At 50.7% G+C, this 17,821-nt stretch overlaps 1 protein-coding gene across 4 annotated transcripts in view; it reads left to right on the top strand.

Moving 5' to 3' along the window:
- The window catches only part of cuedc1b (CUE domain containing 1b), a 403,376-nt gene that overhangs the window by 228,732 nt on the left and 156,823 nt on the right, over positions 1–17,821 (top strand). The window lies entirely within an intron of this gene.

Here is a 17,821-nt window from a genome sequence, read left to right on the forward strand (position 1 = left end):
TATGTTACACACAGCTTTGACGAAGAGTCATCAATGCTCTCCTGGCCGACCGCCCTCCACAAACCAGAGGTCATCCAAAACGCCGCTGCCCGTGTCTAAACACGCACTCCATGCCCGGGGCGTGCTGATCTCCATTGGCTCCAGCTCTGGCAAAGCCTGGAGTGATAAAATACTCATTCTTAGTTTTAAAGCCGTCACCACTCCCTATTTCTGTAACCTCATCCAGCCCTACAAGATTCGGAGGTGCCTGTTCTCCTCCAGTTTTGGCCTGTTGAGCACCCGGGGTTTCTTCGCCCCTTTGGCGAAAGCCCCAAAGTCTGGAATCCCCTGCCAAAACCTCTCCCCTGTGGTAGTCCTCTTTCCAATTTTAAGATGTGTCTTAAAACCCATGCATCTCACCTATCCTGTGTGGCTCAGGATTGAATTTTAATGTTTCAGTGAAGTGTTTTGGGAGGTCCGGTTTCAGGCTCTGGATTCGCAGTGGTTAAATGGCAGTGACACCTGGAGTTTTGGGCCTACTTTATTTGGATGAACTCTGGTCTTTCCTTGAGGTGCACAGGCCTGATATGTTCACTGGTTGCCGAGCGGCTACGATGGAGGCCATTTCTTTCAGATCTGCTGATACCGAAACCAATTCTTTTACTGCTGAGCCTGGCTCGAAGTGGAGCAGTAGCGTGGTAACCATAGCGACGGTATTAGCATCGATGAATTTAAGTCGTTCTGAGAGCATAACATTTGGTGACAAAATGGGTTGATGAGCCTTTCAAACTTGACTTTGATGTGTATGAGCGGATCTGGGGCACCCCCAGTAATCCTCCACTGACACGTTGCCATTTCTGGAGCTGTGCTTCATTGCATTGTTACCATTTCTAGCTGGTTTGATTTGAGCCTCCAGCATTGGCTCCAGTACATCGTGGCCTGGATTTCAACTTGTCCTTCGGTGCATTCGCCCAGAGATCCAGGAAATTAAATGTGAAAAAGAGGATTTGGATGATGGAGAGGTTTTGAACACTGTCCTTTCACACCCGGGAACTGGATACATAAACTGCCCAAAGTGTTGAATAAGAGGCTTCCCTGTACTAAGCGTCTAAAGCAATGCTTGCCGTTGGGATTTCGTTACAAGGATCGACTTCAAAAATTAATTTCAAATGAACTGTGAAAAAATGCCCAGCAACCAATTGGAGACATTTGTGTTACGGACGTTCCTACATTTGGCTTGTGATCTGGAGAACGCTCTGGGCTGTATAACACCGGGTTGATGGATTAGTGGCTACATGTCTCTCTCTCTCTCTCTCTCTCTCTCTCCTTCTCCCTCTCTTCCCCCTCTCTCCCCCCCCACTACCTCTCCCACTCTCTCGCTCCTTCTCCCCCCTCCGTCTCTCTCCATCCCTCCTCTCCCCCCCTCTCTCTCTCCTCCCCCCCCCTTCCTCTCCCCCCCCCCCCCTCTCTCTCTCTCTCTCTCTCTCTCTCTCTCTCTCTATCTCTCGCTCCCTTTGCCCCCTTTTCTCTCTCCCCCTCTCTCTCTCCTTCTCCCCCCTCCACTTCTACCCCCCTCCCCCATCACGCTCACCCTCTTCCCCCCCCCTTACCCTCTTCTCCCCCCCTCTTACCCCTCTTCTCCCCCCCTCTCTCCCTCTCCCCTCTCTCTCTCCCTCTCTCTCCCTCCCTCTACCCCCTTTTCTCCCTTTCCCCCCCTTTTCTCTCTCTCCCTCCCCCCTCTCTCCTCCCCCTCTCTCCCTCCCCCTCTCTCCCTCCCCCTCTCTCTCCCTCCCCCCTCTCTCTCCCTCCCCCTCTCTCTCCCTCCCCCTCTCTCTCCCTCCCCCTCTCTCTCCCTCCCCCTCTCTCTCCCCTCCCCCTCTCTCTCCCTCCCCCTCTCTCTCCCTCCCCCTCCCCCTCTCTCTCCCTCCCCCCTCTCTCTCCCTCCCCCTCTCTCTCCCTCCCCCTCTCTCTCCCTCCCCCTCCCTCCCCCCTCCCCCTCCCTCCCCCTCCCTCCCCCTCCCCCTCTCTCTCCCTCCCCCTCCCTCCCCCTCCCCCTCCCTCCCCCTCCCCCTCCCTCCCCCTCCCTCTCCCTCCCCCCTCCCTCTCCCTCCCCCTCTCTCTCCCTCCCCCTCTCTCTCTCCCTCCCCCTCTCTCTCTCCCTCCCCCTCTCTCTCTCCCTCCCCCTCTCTCTCTCCCTCCCCCTCTTTCTCCCCTCCCCCCTCTCTCTCTCCCTCCCCTCTCTCTCTCCTCCCCCCTCTCTCTCTCCCTCCCCCTCTCTCTCTCCCTCCCCCTCTCTCTCCCTCCCCCTCTCTCTCCCTCCCCCGCTCTCTCCCTCCCCCCCTCTCGCCCTCTCTCCCGCCCTCTCCCTCCCCCCCTCTCGCCCTCTCTCCCGCCCCCCCTCTCTCCCGCCCCCCCCTCTCCTCTCCCCCGCCCCCCCTCTCTCCCGCCCCCCCCCTCTCCTCTCCCCCCCTCTCCTCTCCCCCTCTCCTCTCCCCCCCTCTCCTCTCCCCCTCTCCTCTCCCCCTCTCCTCTCCCCCCTCTCCTCTCCCCCCCTCTCCTCTCCCCCCCCCTCTCCTCTCTCCCCCCCTCTCCTCTACCCCCTCTCCTCTCCCCCCCCTCTCCTCTCCCCCCCCCCTCTCCTCTCCCCCCCCTCTCCTCTCCCCCCCCTCTCCTCTCCCCCCCTCTCCTCTCCTCTCCCCCCCCTCTCCTCTCCTCTCCCCCCCCTCTCCTCTCCTCTCCCCCCCCTCTCCTCTTCCCCCCCCTCTCCTCTTCCCCCCCCTCTCCTCTTCCCCCCCCTCTCCTCTCCCCCCCCCTCTCCTCTCCCCCCCCCTCTCCTCTTCCCCCCCCCCCCTCTCCTCTCCCCCCCCCTGTCCTCTCCCCCCCCTCTCTCCCCCCCCCCCCCCCCTCTGGTCCTTGGCTATTCTATCTATTCTATTCTTGGCTTTTCTCTCCCTCTCCCTCTCTTCCGTCCCTCTCTCTCTCTCTCTCTCTCTCTCTCTCCCCCCCGCCCCCCCCCTCCCTATCCCTAAATGAGTAAACCTCGGCATCTAACCCTCTTCCATTCCCGTCGACACTTGTTTCTTCATCCACTTACCAATATAATAATGGTGAATATTAACACAGTTTCTGCTCGATCCCTGACCCTGGAAGAGGATTACACAGCCTCACAACTCTGTGTATTGAAGCTTTTCTGTTCTAACTCTCGTTCTAAATCGATGTGCAGTCAAACCGAATGGCCAATCGTTCGGAGCAGTCTGCTGCATCTACCTGGTAAAAGAGTCCTAGTCTTGATCAGAGATGTCTATTCGGCCCATCAAGTCCATGCCGGCTCTCTGGAGAGAATTCTAGTCAGTCCAGTACCTCCTGTTCTATCTCCCTAGTCCTGAAAGTACTTAATTGATTTCCTTTTGAAAAATATGTCTCCACTTCCATCCCACTTGTAGGTTTGTGGTCATTATTACCCCTACAAAGCTCACATCCCCCTGTATCCCTTGCCCAGAAGCATAAATCTGGGCCCACTAGTCATTGTACCCTCAGCTACTGGGAACCGCTTATCTTTGTCACCTTTGTCTATACCTGTCTTAATTTAGAGTACCCAATTATGTTTTTTTTTCCAATTAAGGGGCAATTTAGCGTGGCCAATCCACCTAACCTGCACATCTTTTGGGTTGTGGGGGTGAGACCCACGCAGACACGGGGAGAATGTGCAAACTCCTCACAGCAAGTGACCCGGAGCTGGGATCGAACCCGGGTCCTCAGTGCAGTGTGGCAGCAGTGCTAACCACTGCGCCATCGTGCTGCCTTAAGCCTGTCTTAATCATGTACACTTCTATCAAATCTCCCCTCAATCTCCTTTGCCCCAAGGAGAATGACCCCAGCTTCTCCAACCTAACCATGGAGATTCTAAAATTCCTCATCCCTTGAACCAGTCTGATTAATCTCCTCTGCCCCCTCTCAAGAATCCTCGCCTCCTTCCTAAAGTGTGGTGACCAGAACTGGACAAAGTAACCATAGCAACTAGTGAGGATCCCAAGGTTGGGTGCCTAGTCAATGTTGAATGGACAGATCAGGAAGAGTGCCACATATGACCTCTCATTGCTGTGGTATATTATGGGTATTCGTTTGGACGTTAGATGAGTCTAAAAGTAGGCTTGGCATTGATGCCTGCATCATCGAATAGGCACATTTACAGATAAAGAATGGAGTGAGGTTGGGGAGCTTTACCACTACCTGTGGAATTGTTCACTCTGACCAGTGCCTTCTGCAGAGGGAGTGAGAAATATGGGAAGAAAATTAAAAGGAGAAATAGAACTTAACTGTCCAGACAATCCACTTTAAATTTTAGCTCCCATTGTTAATTATGCTTCATTGATTTGTTGCTACAAATTGGCAGTCTTCTTAATTTGTAACTGATTGTATAGAGAATTCACTTGCTGTGCGACTGAAGCACTTTTGAGTGGTAGAATCGCAGAATCACAATCACAGAATTTACACAGTGCAGAAGGAGGCCATTCGGCCCATCGAGTCTGCACAGCCAATCCACCGACCCCTGCACATCTTTTGGACTGTGGGAGAACGTGCAGAGTCCGCACCGACAGTGACCCAAGCCGGGAATCGAACCTGGGACCCTGGCGGTGTGAAGCCGTTGTGCTAACCACTGTGCGACCGTGCTGCCCTAAAAACCAATCAAATTTGAAGAATTAAGTGTACAGTGACTGATGGGATTGTCGGGATTTGGTATGGTCCCGGTGTGCAATAATTGTCCTCCATGCACAGCCTCTGCCAGCACAGCGCAACAATGGAAGTTGATGGGAGGGTGGACTCTGGAGTTTACGAGTTCCAAACCTCAACTTCCAATTTCGAGGAAATCTCTTGAAAAGGTTTGCTCTATCTGCGAGTTGACTGAAAGTTTCCAGAAATTAATGGTGGAAGAGACCGGTTCCTCCACATTTTGTGAAATCATCTTTATGAGCCATCTTCCTGTTTTGCAAAAATGATGAGAGTTGGTACAGTTACAGCACCCATGTGGTTAGCACTGCTGCCTCACGGCGCCGAGGACCCAGGTTCGATCCCGGCCCCGGGCCACTGACCGTGTAGAGTTTGCACATTCTCACCCCCACAACTTTTAAAGCAGACCGAGGCAGGCAGGCCAGCAGCGTGAGTTCAATTCCCGTACCAGCCTCCCCGAACAGGCGCCGGAATGTGGCGACTAGGGGCTTTTCACAGTAACTTCATTTGAAGCCTACTTGTGACAATAAGCGATTTTCATTTCGTTGTTCAAAGATGTGCCGGGTAGATGGATTGTCCACGATAAATTACCCCTTAGTTGGGGAAAAAAAAATGAATTGGATACTCTAAATTTATTTATTTTAAATTCTGATCCTAGGTTCTGGGAATTACATAGAATTACATAGAACATACAGTGCAGAAGGAGGCCATTCGGCCCATCGAGTCTGCACCGACCCACATTAATCCCTCACTTCCACCTTATCCCCGCAACCCAATAACCCCTCCCAACCCTTATGGACACTACGGGTAATTTATCATGGCCAATCCACCTAACCTGCACGTCTTTGGACTGTGGGAGGAAACCGGAGCACCCGGAGGAAACCCACGCGGACACGGGGAGAACGTGCAAACTCCGCACAGACAGTGACCCAGCGGGGAATCGAACCTGGGACCCTGGCGCTGTGAAGCCACAGTGCTAATCACTTGTGCTACCGTGCTGCCCACGTAGAATTTACAGTGCAGAAGGAGGCCATTCGGCCCATCGAGTCTGCACCAGCTCTTGGAAAGAGCACCCTACCCAAGCCCACACCACCCTATCCCCATAACCCAGTAACCCCACTCAACCAACACTAAGGGCAATTTTGGACACTAAGGGCAATTTAGCATGGCCAATCCACCTAACCTGCACATCTTTGGACTGTGGGAGGAAACCGGAGCACCCGGAGGAAACCCACGCACACACGGGGAGGATGTGCAGACTCCGCACAGACAGTGACCCAAGCCGGAATCGAACCTGGGACCCTGGAGCTGTGAAGCAATTGCACTAACCACTATGCTACCGTGCTGCCCCAAGTGAGATTTCACATCTCACTTGTTTAGTGAGTATTATTTTCTCTTTGTGGACTCTGGGCGATATCTCTCATTGTGATCAGTAATGTCTCTCTGGTGTCAGTCTGCCAGGGGTGTGTGTGCGTGTTTGTGTGTGTGCGTGTGTATAGAGCTATCTCTATGCTATTGCCTCTTGTATTTCCAGACCTATCTTTATATCTTTGTCTCTTTTTTCACCTGCATTCATTGGCCTATTTCTCTCATATGTAGATCTCTGACACTCTCATTCTCTGATATATCTGCACTAAGTTCTCGCTCTCGCCCTCCGCTGTATATCTGCCTGTATGTCTCTGTCTCCCTCCTCCACGCACACAAATCTGGACCATTTTGGGCCTTGTGCAAGACAGGTGAAGAAAGCGCGTGTCCAGGTAACCGGTTGGCACAGGTTCCCAGGGCACCCGCCCTCTGGTAACTAAGCCCATGTGGCTGCTATTCATCCAAGTGCCCCTGAGTGTCTGTAGACTATTTAACTATGACACTCTGGCCTGTTCCTGTCTTTCCCTACTCCACCCTGTCTTTCCCGACTTCCACGTCTATCCATGTCCAGCGGACAGGTGATTGTGAGTGGAAACCTTTGCGTGTTATTCTCTTTCCTAAACCCAGGGTGTAGTGGCTCCTACCACTCTCCTGACCAAGTTCAGTACAGAGCAGTGTGACTGTGGGGCCTTCCTAAGGCTCAGTTATTCGCTGGATTAGCTCCACTGAATGTTCAGGGTAAACCACAAAACTCTTTCAGTTCCGTGCTGAGTAACATCACTCGGACGGAAAGCACCAGATGATTTTGGTTTTATTTTTTGGAGCTTCCATGTGTTTAATCTAGTGAATTCCTGATCTCCGTGCCGTGTTTGCCTTGCACCCTTGGACACAGCTGTGCGATCGTGTTCATTAGAGTTCAGAAGAGTGAGAGGGCATCTCATAGAAACTTAGAAAGGTTCGACCAGGATTCGGCAGGGTAGATTCAGAAAGAATGTTCCAGATGGTGGGGGAGTCCAGAACTCGGGGGGTCATAGTTTGAGGATAAGGGGGGAAATCTTTTAGAACTGAGGTGAGGAGAGATTTCTTCACCCAGAGAGTTGTGAGTCTGTGGAATTCGCTACCACAGAAAGTAGTTGAGGCCAAAACATTGCGTGATTTCAAGAAGGAATTAGATATAGCTCTTGGAGGTAAAGAGATCAAGGGATATGGGGGGGGGGAAGGCGGAATCAGGATACTGAACTTGACGATCAGCCATAATGAATGGCGGAGCAGGCTCGAAGGGCCTAATGGCCTCCTCCGGCTTCTATTTTCCATGTTACAGTGTGGGGGGTCGGGGGGTGGGGGTTGATTCCCACCTGGGGCTGATCATCTTTTTTTCCCCCCACCGGAATGCTGCACCAGAGGCCTGGCCCCTCCCTATCTCACCAATCTCCTCCAACCCCTCGCTTTCTCCTTCAAGACCCTCTTTTAAAACCTCCCTCATTGACCAAACATTTGGTCACCTGACCTAGTAATTCCTCACGTGGCTCGGGGTCGTATTTTGTTTTGTAACACTCCTGCGAAGCACCTCTGCACATTTTATGATGTCAAGTGCGCTATATAAATACAAATTGTTGTCGGTGGACTCATGGTTACATTACAGATCTAGCCATCCAGGTGCCCAGGCTAATAGGGCGAGTTGAAAACTTGGCCTGGCAGTTCACAGGTTTTTCTTAAACGAAACTCTGGAAATAATATCGACGGGAAAACCAAACCGGTTTGCTTTTTGGCAAGGGAACCTTCTTTCCTTGTCCAACCTGATCTATATCTGACTTCTTGTGAAAGTTGGCAGCATTTGTTTTCAGAATCGCGGGAAAGTGATGGGCTGTTTATTACAGAGCAAATAAAATCTCCCTGGTCGTCCCAGTGAGGAACGGGCTCCCCACCAGTGCTCTGGATGTATCCTGCAGTCATCTGTACATAGATCTGCACATACACCAGGGACTACAGACAGATGTAACAACCACAGCATCACTAGAGGACATCAGAGACGGGTATAAAGGGTCCAGCCCAAGGTAGGATCCGCCTCTTTCAGAAGCACAGGGCTAGTGAGCAGCAGCAGACAGAGACAGTTCAGTATAGGCAGTTTACCTGAGCTTCACTGGTCATACCTCTTGACTATTATATCTAGTTAAGCTCAGAACAAACCCACTGAATAAAGTATTTGTGTTAACTGGAAGTCTACAATCTTTATTCAGACTTCGAGAATAACATATATCCCAGATGCACCATTGTTGTTGACGAGGCAGCATGTTTACAAACTCTCATCTTCAGGGCTGTACATCCCATGTATGTAGATGTAAACATGTAAGAAATAAAAGATTTAGGCTATATGCCACCCCGGGCCTTCTCTGCCAGTCGGTCATGGCTGATGACCGCCCTCCACTTGCCCGCTTTATCTCTCTATCCCGTGATTCCCTTGTGTCCGGAAAACTCTATAGATGTCTGCCGTGAATATGCTCATCAGCTAAATTCCATAGCCCTCTGCAGTAGAGAATTCCAAAGATTCTTTTTTTAAAAAAAAAATGTATTTTATTACAAACTTGTATCAAAGCAGGTTACAGCAAATAAACACCCCGGGAAACATACTTCCCAACATTTAACTATACAATCTGTACAGATTTCCCGCCCCCCCCTCCCTCTCAACCTGTGACGAGCAGCTCCTCAAACACGGTCACACACATCCCCCATCTTTCCTCAAACCCCCCCTGCTGAGCCCCTTAACTCACACTTTATGCTCTCTAACCGCAGGAAGTCGTACAGGTCACCCAACCAAGCCGCTACCCCCGGCGGCGATGCCGACCGCCACTCCAGCAAAATTTGTCGCCGTGCAATCAGAGAGGCGAAGGCCACGACATCGGCCTTCCTCCTCTCCATGAGCTCCGGCTTCTCTGAAACCCCAAATATCGGCACTAAAGGGTCCGGGTCCACTCCCTCCTCCACTATCCTGGTTAAGACCGCGAACACTCCCGCCCAGAATCTTCCCAATTTTACACAACCCCAGAATATGTGCGCGTGATTCGCTGGCCCCCCCGCTCACACTCGTCTGCTACCCCCTGAAAGAACCCACTCATTCTCACCCGAGTCATATGCACCCTGTGCACCACCCTAAACTGTATCAGGCTCATCCTTGCACAAGAGGAGGTCCCGTTTACCCTATGCAGTGCCTCACTCCATACTCCCAATTGATCTCCTCTCCCAACTCCGCTTCCCATTTCTCCTTGATCTTCACCACCCGCCCACCTCCCTGCTCCCCCAACCGCGTGCATATATCCCCAATTCTTCCCTCCCCTTCCACATCCGGAAGCAGCAGTCGCTGCAGCAGGGTGTATCAATAGAGCATACAGTGCAGACGGAGGCCATTCGGCCCATTGAGTCTGCACCAACCCACTTCCACCCTATCCCGTAACCCAATAACCCCACCTCACCTGTTTGGTCACTCAGGGCAATTTATCATGGCCAATCCACCTAACCTGCACGTCTTTGGACTGTATCCCGGCAACCTAGGGAACACCCTCCAGACCTTTCGCGCAAAGTCCCTAACCTGCAGATACCTGAACTTACTCCCCCTCGGCAGCTCTGCCCTCTCCCTTAGCGAATTCCAAAGATTCACAGTCCTCTGAGGGAACTGATTTCTCCCCGTTTCAGTCCTAAATGGCCGACCATTCATCCTGAGAATTTGCCCTCTTTCCCCCCTCCCCCCGCGTTCTCGGTGTATGTCTTCCAGCCAATCTTCACTTCAACCCCCATCCTCCATAAATGTCAGCTCATCCAAATCTTTGCTGCTTGTGCCGTGACTGGGACCAAACTCCACTCGTACAACCTCTCTGTGCTCGCCCATCTGCAATGGCTCCCGCTTAAGCAGTGCCCCGATTTTAAAATTCTTATCTTTGTTTTCAAACCCCCATAGCCCTCACCCCCTCCCTTATCTCTGTAATGTCCCCAAGTCCACACCCACCCCAGCTCTTCTATAATAATAAGAATCGCTTATTGTCACAAGTAGGCTTCAATGAAGTTACTGTGAAAAGCCCCTAGTCACCACTTTCCGGCGCCTGTTCGGGGAGGCCGGTACGGGAATTGAACCCGCACTGCTGGCCTTGCTCTGTATTACAAGCCAGCTGTTTAGCCCACTGTGCTAAACCAGCCTCATATGCATCCCTGATTTCCATTGCTCCATAGGTATCCACACTATTTGTGCTTGCTCCAATTCCAGTTGCACTTGTATTTCTGTTTAATTGTGTTGCATATTTTTCCCCTCTGCACTCTCATTATTCATGCGTGAGGATGTAGTGCGTGTTTACAGGACTGTTGGACTGTGAACCGTAATGGGCAAATCCCGAAAACATACACGGAGAATGTATTAGGACCTGGGATACATTGGAGAGTAACCAATTTGGATCTAATGCAAACTGCCCTGCTAGTGTGGTGCTGCCTCTACGTAAGAACACAAGACGTTAGGAGTAGGCCATTCAGCCCCTTGAATCTAGGCCGCCATTCACTCTCTTATTATGGTTGATCGTCCTGATGTTGTGCAATTCCAGCGACATTCAAGAAGCTCATCCGCACCCAGGACGAAGCAGCCCACGTAATTGGCACCCCAACCCCCATCCTGAACACTCATTCCCTCCGCCACCGATGTACAGTGGTAGCCGTGTGTACCGTTCTCCAAGATGCATTGCAGCAACTCGTCCCTCTGACAGCATCTTCAAAACCAGTGACCTCCGCCACCTAGATTAAGGATAAGCGTAGCAGGTGCGTGGGAACACCACCACCTGGAAGTTCCCCTCCAAACCACTCAACATCCTGAAATGGAAAAATAGAACAATAATAATAATCACTTATTGTCACAAGTAGGCTTCAATGAAGTTACTGTGAAAAGCCCCTAGTCGCCATATTCCGGCGCCTGTTCGGGGAGGCCGGTACGGGAATTGAACCCGCTGCTGCTGGCATTGTTCTATATTGCAAGCTAGCAAATTAGCCCACTGTGCTAAACCAGCCCATTATATTGCTGTTCCTTCACTGTCACTGGGCCAGAGTCCTGGAACTCCCTCCCTATAACATTGTCGGTATACCCACACCACGTGGACTGCAGTGGCTCAAGAAGGCAGCTCAGCACCACCGAAATTAGGGATGGGCAATAAATGCCGGCCTAACCTGAGAAGCCCACATCCTAATAATAATAATAATCTTTATTGTCACAAGCAGGCTTACATTACCACGGCAATGAAGTTACTGTGAAAAGCCCCTAGTCACCACATTCCGGCGCCTTTGCGGGTACACGGAGGGAGAATTCGGAATGTACAAATTACCTGACAGCCCGTCTTTCCGGGAGGAAACCGGAGCACTCGGAGGGAACCTATGCAGACACGGGGCGAATGGTCGGCGCAGTGGTTAGCACTGCTGCCTCACAGCGCCCAGTTCCCAGGTTCGATCCCGGCTCTGGGTCACTGTCCATGTGGAGTTTGCACATTCTCCCCGTGCCTGCGTGGGTCTCACCCCCACAATTCAAAGATGTGTATGTTAGGTGGATCGGCCACGCTAAATTGCCCCTTAATTGGCAAAAAATATATCTGGATACTCTAAATTTATTAAAAGGAGAGACACGGGGAGAACGTGCAGGCTCCGCACAGACAGTGACCCAAGCCGGGAATTGAACCTGGGACCCTGGCGTGGTGAAGCAACAGTGCCAACCACTGTGCTACCGTGCCGCCCAAAGAGGGAAAGATAATCCACCTCTCAGCACCCTATATCCATTAATCCCCGAATATCCAAACATCTATCGTTCTCGACCTTGAATAGATTCAATAACTTATCCGCAGTCCTCGGGCGAGAGAATTCCGGACTAATTGAGTGAAGGGATCTCTCCTCATCCCAGCCCTAAATAGCTAATCCATTCTTGTGACTCAACTGTGCTCGGGCCGTGGTCCCCATCTACAAGGACGAGGATTGGGGAGGTTCGGGGCCGGGGGCGGGGAAGTTCGGAGTGAGTGGATCTGCTCCAAGTGGCACAGCGCTGGTACACCGCGGCGATGTCGCTTCAATGGTGGCAGGCAATGAGTTAGTTGGAGAACCGGCTCTGAGTGTGCGAATGTTTCTACCTCTTTGACTCCCTCACCCGAGCTGTTTGATGTGTGGGAGCCTCCAGGCCACATTCTTCACATTTTCCTGCTCGCCTGGACAGCCAATTAAAACAAAGGAGCTCTCGGAGCAGCTTTCTGCTTTGAGAGAGAGAGAGAGAGTTTATATTTTACCGGCCGTCTGGAGCGGCTCCATTGCGCCGCCCTCATCACCGGCCTTGTCACTGATTTAAACCCTTGTCACAGTTGCCCGCGATTGTGGCGAGGCTGCCACATCGCTCACTTTCCCAGTTTATTTTGACGCTGGATTCCTCCTGCCACATTCCCAGCCCAGTCTGTTTTTATCAGCCTATCTCATTAGCTGGGTCTCAGTTTCCACGGCAACTGCGTCATGAAGCCGGCTAATCCGATAATGGACCTTCTGCTCGCTATTAGGCCCAGCACCCAGTTTGAGGGACTGGCTGACCTTTAACCTCTGGGAGCTGGATTAGAATCTATCCCAGAGGGTGGGTGGGGGGGGGGGGGGTAGCAGAACAAATGCCCTCTTTCTCTGGTGGCTATAAAAGGTCCTTGGTCACGGCGCCGAGGTCCCAGGTTCGATCCCGGTTCTGTCCGTGTGGAGTTTGCACATTCTTCCGTGTTTGCGTGGGTTTTGCCCCCACAACCCAAAGATGTGCAGGGTAGGTGGATTGGCCACGCTAAATTGCCCCTTAATTGGAAAAAATGAATTGGGCACTCTAAATTTAAAAATAAATAAATAAAAGGTCCTTGGGCCGTCTCAACACAGAAGCTGGTGGGCATCAGGCGATCGTATCAATTACTGTTAGCTGGGCAGTGTGGCAGATATAAGGCACAAAATTGGCCAGTGGCTAAATCCGGATAATTTCCCGTGGGACGTCCCAAGTTGTGTCTCACTTGTCTCAAATACTCGACTTCAGAGACAATGGGATAAGATGAGTAAGCCACCATCCTCAACTCCGCAAAATACCCGCGCAGATTTCCAGGTCAGCTTGGAAGGCAAATTACCATCTGCATAGCACGGTGGCACAGTGGTTAGCATTGCTGCCTCATGGCGCCGAGGTCCCAGGTTCGATCCCGGCTCTGGGTCACTGTCCGTGCGGAGTTTGCACGTTCTCCCCGTGTTTGCGTGGGTTTCGCCCCCACAACCCAAAGATGTGCAGGCTAGGTGGATTGGCCACGCTAAATTGCCCCTTAATTGAAAAGAAATAAATTTATAAAGAAAAAATTACCATGAGCATCAAGACATGACCTTTTATTATTCCTTTACGGGATGTGGACATCGCTGGCAAGGCCGACATTTGTTGCTCTTCCCTAATTGTCCTCGAGAGCAGTGAAGAATCAAGCACATTGCTGTGGGTCCAGAGTCACATGTAGGCCAGACCAGATAAGTCTGCCGAATTTCCTTCCCTAAAGGACATTAGTGAACCAGATGGATTTTTGTTACAATCAATGATGGTTTCCTGGTCTCCATTCCTGAGAATAGCTTTCAATTGTGGATTTTGTTTCAATAAAACAAAATAAATAAATTAATTAATTGAATTCAAAATTCCTCCAGCTGCCGTGGTGGGATTTGAAGCCTTGTCTCCAGGGCGTTCGCCTGGGCCTCTGGACCGCTACTCCAGTGTCACAGTCCACTATGCCAGCATTTTCCCCATCTGACACCATGGTGGCATCACCATCGGACTGTGGCCAGCTGTGGTCAAGGAGAAGGTCTACCAATGCCTTCTTGGGGCAGCGAGCGATAGACATCAAAAACAGCCTTGTTTATGTCGCCCACACCGCAATAATTAATTTTTCGGCAGGAGTGCATGGGCCACCTCTGGGGCCTGCCACTCTGCACAGTATACCGCTTTGGATACTGTTTGGGGGGGGGGGGGACTTACCAGGGGTAAGCCATGGGGTGCAGGTCTCTGGCACAGAGTCTGTTCCTGTTGCTCAGAAGGGAAGGGGGGAGAGGAGTAGAGCATTAGTCATTGGAGACTCCATCATTAGGGGGATAGATAGGAGATTCGGTGGGAACGAGAGAGACTCGCGGTTGGTGTGTTGCCTTCCAGGTGCCAGGGTGCGTGATGTCTCGGATCGTGTTTTCGGGATCCTTAAGGGGGAGGGGGAGCAGCCCCAAGTCGTGGTCCACATAGGTAGGAAAAGGGATAGGGATGTAAGGCAGGAATTCGGGGAGCTAGGGTGGAAACTTAGATCTAGGACAAACAGAGTTATTATCTCTGGGTTGTTACCCGTGCCACGTGATAGCGAGACGAGGAATAGAGAAAGAGAGGAGTTGAACACGTGGTTACAGGGATGGTGCAGGAGGGAGGGTTTCAGATTTCTGGATAATTGGGGCTCATTCTGGGGTCAGTGGGACCTCTACAAACGGGATGGTCTACACCTGGACCAGAGGGGTACCATTATCCTGGGGGGGAAATTTGCTAATGCTCTTCGGGAGGGTTTAAACTAGTTCAGCAGGGGCTTGGGAACCTGAATTGTAGCTCCAGTATACAGGAGGTTGAGAGTAGTGAGGTCATGAGTAAGGTTTCAAAGTTGCAGGAGTGTACCGGCAGGCAGGAAGTTGGTTTAAAGTGTGTCTTCTTCAATGCCAGGAGCATCCGGAATAAGGTGGGTGAACTTGCGGCACGGGTTGGTACCTGGGACTTCAGTGTTGTGGCCATTTCGGAGACATGGATAAAGCAGGGACAGGAATGGTTGTTGCAGGTGCCGGGGCTTAGATATTTCAGTCAGCTCAGGGAAGGTGGTAAAAGAGGGGGAGGGGTGGCATTGTTAGTCAAGGACAGTATTACGGTGCCAGAAAGGACATTTGATGAGGACTCGTCTACTGAGGTAGTATGGGCTGAGGTTAGAAACAGGAAAGGAGAGGTCACCCTGATAGGGGTTTTCTATAGGTCTCTGAAAAGTTCCAGAGATGTAGAGGAAAGGATTGCAAAGATGATTCTGGATAGGAGCGAAAGCAACAGGGTAGTTGTTATGGGGGACTTTAACTTTCCAAATATTGACTGGAAACGCTATAGTTCGAGTACTTTAGATGGGTCCGTTTTTGTCCAATGTGTGCAGTAGGGTTTCCTGACACAGTATGTAGATAGGCCAACGAGAGGCGAGGCCGTATTGGATTTGGTACTGGGTAATGAGCCAGGACAGGTGTTAGATTTGGAGGTAGGTGAGCACTTTGGTGATAGTGACCACAATTCGATTACGTTTATTTTAGTGATGGAAAGGGATAGGTATATACCGCAGGGCAAGAGTTATATCTGGGGGAAAGGCAATTATGATGCGATGAGGCAAGACTTAGGATGCATCGGATGGAGAGGAAAACTGCAGGGGATGGGCATAATGGAAATGTGGAGCTTGTTCAAGGAACAGCTACTGCGTGTCCTTGATAAGTATGTACCTGTCAGGCAGGGAGGAAGTGGTCGAGCAAGGGAACCGTGGTTTACTAAGGCAGTCGAAACACTTGTCAAGAGGAAGAAGGAGGCTTATGTAAAGATGAGACATGAAGGTTCAGTTAGGGCGCTCGAGAGTTGCAAGTTAGCTAGGAAGGACCTAAAGAGAGAGCTAAGAAGAGACAGGAGGGGACATGAGAAGACATGATGAATATTTTTCATCAGTATTCACACAGGAAAAAGACAATGTTGTCGAGGAGAATACTGAGATTCAGGCTACTAGACTAGAAGGGCTTGAGTTTCATAAGGAGGCGGTGTTAACAATTCTGGAAAGTGTGAAAATAGATAAGTCGCCTGGGCCGGATGGGATTTATCCTAGGATTCTCTGGGAAGCTAGGGAAGAGATTGCTGAGCCTTTGGCTTTGATCTTTAAGTCATCTTTGTCTAGAGGAATAGTACCAGAAGACTGGAGGATAGCAAATGTTGTCCCCTTGTTCAAGAAGGGGAGTAGAGACAGCCCCGGTAACTATAGACCAGTGAGCCTTACTTCTGTTGCTGGCAAAATCTTGGAAAGGTTTATAAGAGATTGGGTGTATAATCATCTGGAAAGGAATAATTTGATTAGAGAGAGTCAACACGGTTTTGTGAAGGGTAGGTCGTGCCTCACAAACCTTATTGAGTTCTTTGAGAAGGTGACCAAACAGGTGGATGAGGGTAAAGCAGTTGATGTGGTGTATATGGATTTCAGTAAAGCATTTGATAAGGTTCCCCACGGTAGGCTACTGCAGAAAATACGGAAGCATGGGATTCAGGGAGATTTAACAGTTTGGATCAGAAATTGGCTAGCGGGAAGAAGACAAAGGGTGGTGGTTGATGGGAAGTGTTCAGACTGGAGTCCAGTTACTAATGGTGTGCCACAAGGATCTGTTTTGGGGCCACTGCTGTTTGTCATTTTTATAAATGACCTGGAGGAGGGCGTAGAAGGGTGGGTGAGTAAATTTGCAGATGACACTAAAGTCGATGGCGTTGTGGACAGTGCGGAAGGATGTTACAAGTTACAGAGGGACGTAGATAAGCTGCAGCGCTGGGCTGAGAGGTGGCAAATGGAGTTTAATGCAGAAAAGTGTGAGGTGATTCATTTTGGAAGGAATAACAGGAAGACAGAGTACTGGGCTAATGGTAAGATTCTTGGCAGTGTGGATGAGCAGAGAGATCTCGGTGTCCATGTACATAGGACCCTGAAAGTTGCCACTCCGGTTGAGAGGGTTGTTAAGAAGGCGTACGGTGTGTTAGCTTTTATTGGTAGAGGGATTGAGTTTCGGAGCCATGAGGTCATGTTGCAACTGTACAAAACTCTGGTGCGGCCACATTTGGAGTATTGCGTGTAATTCTGGTCGCTGCATTATAGGAAGGATGTGGAAGCATTGGAAAGGGTGCAGAGGAGATTTACCAGAATGTTGCCTGGTATGGAGGGAAGATCTTATGAGGAAAGGCTGAGGGACTTGAGGCTGTTTTCGTTAGAGAGAAGAAGGTTAAGAAGTGACTTAATTGAGGCATACAAGATGATCAGAGGATTGGATAGGGTGGACAGTGAGAGCCTTTTTCCTCGGATGGTGATGTCTAGCACGAGGGGACATAGCTTTAAATTGAGGGGGGATAGATTTAAGACAGATGTCAGAGGTAGGTTCTTTACGCAGAGAGTAGTAAGGGCGTGGAATGCCCTGCCTGCAGCAGTAGTGGACTCGCCAACACTAAGGGCATTCAAATGGTCATTGGATAGACATATGGACAATAAGGGAATAGTGTAGGTGGGCTTTAGAGTGGTTTCACAGGACGGCGCAGCATCGAGGGCTGAAGGGCCTGTACTGCGGTGTTATGTTCTATGTTCGGCAGTCCCAATGTCCCAGACTGGGATTTGTGTCGGTTGCTTCAACTACTCGCTTTGTAAAGTGATGGGGCCATCTGTGGAGATTCTGGAATAGTTTAAAAGAAAATTATGCTTTCCAGTGAATAATTAAAGTTAATTAAAGAAAAGCTGATAAAATGTTTTACAATTAGTTGCTATGGAGATGCATACAGACGGTGTATTATGATGCCTCATGGACCTGTCACTATATTGAGTCCAGCTCTTTGGAGGGTAGCTTTCAGTGACTTGTTTACTTTGCCAGCACTGAATGAAGGACTGTTAGGAAATACGCGATCTCCCTAAAGATTGCCACG

This window comes from Scyliorhinus torazame, chromosome 12 (assembly GCF_047496885.1).
Source record: "Scyliorhinus torazame isolate Kashiwa2021f chromosome 12, sScyTor2.1, whole genome shotgun sequence".
Classification (NCBI taxonomy): Eukaryota; Metazoa; Chordata; class Chondrichthyes; order Carcharhiniformes; family Scyliorhinidae; genus Scyliorhinus; species Scyliorhinus torazame.